The sequence below is a fragment of the Schistocerca americana genome, chromosome X (assembly GCF_021461395.2).
Source record: "Schistocerca americana isolate TAMUIC-IGC-003095 chromosome X, iqSchAmer2.1, whole genome shotgun sequence".
Taxonomy (NCBI): Eukaryota; Metazoa; Arthropoda; class Insecta; order Orthoptera; family Acrididae; genus Schistocerca; species Schistocerca americana.
The window spans coordinates 706,534,239-706,537,205 of record NC_060130.1 but is presented as its reverse complement, the minus strand read 5'-3'; positions in this window follow the sequence as shown (position 1 = coordinate 706,537,205).

The window sequence follows — 2,967 nt, the reverse complement described above, 5'->3', positions numbered from 1 at the left end:
TTCCACAGGTCAGGGTAGAAGCCAGTAGAGAGGACGACATTATAGAGATGGGCGAGGACAGTCAGGAAGGAATAGGGGCTTTTGCGAAGGTGACGGTAGGTGACACAGTCGTGACCAGGGGCCGTGGTGTGTTTGGACCGGAGGATAAGTTTAATGTCTTGTGCTGTGATGGGAGTGTTTACGTCGGAGGGGGGCAACTGCCCCAAGTACTGGAGACTAGGAGCAAGTGGAGCGACCGAGGTATCGGCACGTTCCATGACTGTGGGGAAAAGAGAATAATCAAAGTGGGGATCATCAGGGATGGAGAAGACCTCGGAAAGGTGGGAAGCGAAGTGGTTGGCCTTACTGAGGTTGTCAGGAAGGGGGCGATCGTTATGGAGAAGGGGGTAGTGGGGAGCGGAAAGGGAACCAGTAAGACGATGGAAGGCGGACCAGTACTTGGAGGAGTTGATAGGGAGGGTGGCGTTGAGTCGCGTGCAGGTCTTGCGCCAGTCGCGGCGTTTCGTTGCTGTAATAAGGTTCCGTACGTGTCGCTGTATTTGCCGGTGGCGTTGGAGTGTATCCCTGTCACGAGTGCGCAGGAAGGAGCGATAGAGGCGGCGGGATTCACGGAGGAGGAGGACAGCCCGCGGAGGGAGAGTGGGACGGTGTGGTTGGATGGTTTTAGTAGGAACATGGGCCTCCACGGCGTCAGTAATTCCCTTCTGAAGGAAGGACGAGGCGTGGATGATGTCGTCAGGATGGCGATAGGTAAGAGGGTGGCATTCAACCTGGGTGGAGATGGAATCCCGGTAGGCATCCCAGTTGGCACGGCGATAGTCATGGACGACCTTGGGAGGGGGTTGCTCCATCTAACAAGGGAATGGTCAAATACGATACATCGAAAAATTTTTCACACGGGTAGAATCCACCAAAAGAAATGAATGCACTGTCAAAATTTTAGTTGTGCACTGCAAGTATTCAAAAAAAGTATGTTAAAGTTACTCATGTTTGAAGCATGAATACCCGCTTATAACAGCACTTTATACAGCCCTTTCAGTCTAGTTCGGAATCGGCGAATCAGCAGACGCATCCGTGACAAGAGAACGTAGCGCCATCTAGCGCGAAATCCATAATACACACACGTGAATATTAAGCATTTAAACCATATCAAAAATGACTCAAATCATTTAATTCTTGAAAACTTGTAGTTCATATCGACAGCTAAACTGTTACACAAGTGACTAGTGGAGGACAGAAAAATTAAGGCGTTGCGCCATGTCACGTTACAGACGATTTCCTTCAATCAGGCCTTTAACATCTTGACATGAAGAGGTTTCGGATGTAGCATTGAAAATTATTCCTTCCAATGTTCTCAGATTTTGCTACGTTGTATATAAGAATTCAGCTACTAAATAGTCCTTTTTTAAATCGTTGGTCCTACTTTGCCTTGAGGTTCTGGAAGATGGATGTAAAGCTCGCTTGTGTTTCAAGCTTGTGCAACAAACTTCACGCGAAAAGATAAAGTATGGTTTGCACACAGTTCTTGCACGAAACGTGACTAATTGGCTTTATACACAGCACTTTCGTGGATAACAAGAAGCTTTGGCTTCATGTCAGCTACAAATTTCTTTACGGTATTACCAGTTAAAGAGGTGTCCTGCACATGTTTAATTGAAAGAAAATTTGTAATTTCGCGATTCCCTTTTCCGCGTAGTTTCCTGACTCCTTTTAACCAAGTTGAAGAAGCATGGAGGTCAGTAATGTTCATGTCATTCAAAATTCAGAAGACCTAGTGTCATAGGTCTCCCTTGTTAACAGTGCACACACTCACAAGCAGTTCTATATTTTTTGAATAAATTTTCTGTCAATCTTTTGCAAGTTTCATTTTGGTGCATATTTCATACTTTGTGTATGTCTTTCTTCTACTTACACAATTCACTTTCAGATTTTACGAAACGAAACCAGCTTGGCACACGCTTAACTTTAAGTATATTCTGCCCCCTCCTTCGTTTAACCAAAAAATTTAGAAATTTTTCTTTGTCACAGAATGTGAATACTGTGCGTGCGTTCATTCGGCTGGGAAGATAGTGAATTCTTGTTGTGCACTTTATTTAGCACAATAATTACCGTTCGAACAACAATTCATGCAATTGTCACAGTTATTTCTTGTATTTTTAAAGCTGTTGTTCTACAATTTCTAACGAAATGCTGACATCATTCGAATGAACGTTAAAGAAATGAACTACTAAATGCACATATGCAGGTCTTCGGGAGGAGGTGATCACGCTTGCATACGATGTTCTTCGTATTTCATCGTTGTAAGATTTAAATTATCATTGGATTCCACGTCACTGTGAAACTCTAGGAACCGAACAAAGACAGATGCTGTTAACAAGCATACGCGAAGGAAACACACTGAAAATTAATTGAGCTTTATGACCATTCTTAACACTTAGCGATACCGCAAAGACAATTGCAAATTATTACGGATATTAAATGATTTACAAATTCGAGAGAATAGCAACTGTGAACAATGGTGGCAGAGAAACAATCGACTGGCACTGAAATTCACTGTACATATTACGATCGCGTTGTGCCGTGATATCTGTACACCGATGTGGCGTCGACCACAGCCTGGCGCCCACCGTGTTGCGTGTACACTGTCTGCTACAGCAATGGTAGGGGTGTACAGTCCTCCAGCTGCCTGAAGAGCTACAAATTTGGCAGTTTTCAACATTTTTTTAAAATATTTGCAATGTGTCTTAGCAGCTGAACTTTTGACGTTGTGTTTCTTTCGATGTATTCTTCCTGTATAAAAAATTTCAGGACATCTTTCGACATACCGGGTTGGACTGTTCCCTTGTAAGTGATATAAAGTAACCAGTGAGGTAAGTGCTAACAGTTCAGCCTCGCCACAGTATTTGTTCAAGAATTCGATGTTTTCGTGTAAGCCAGCTTATAAAGTAATTCGTCGAAATGGAACAA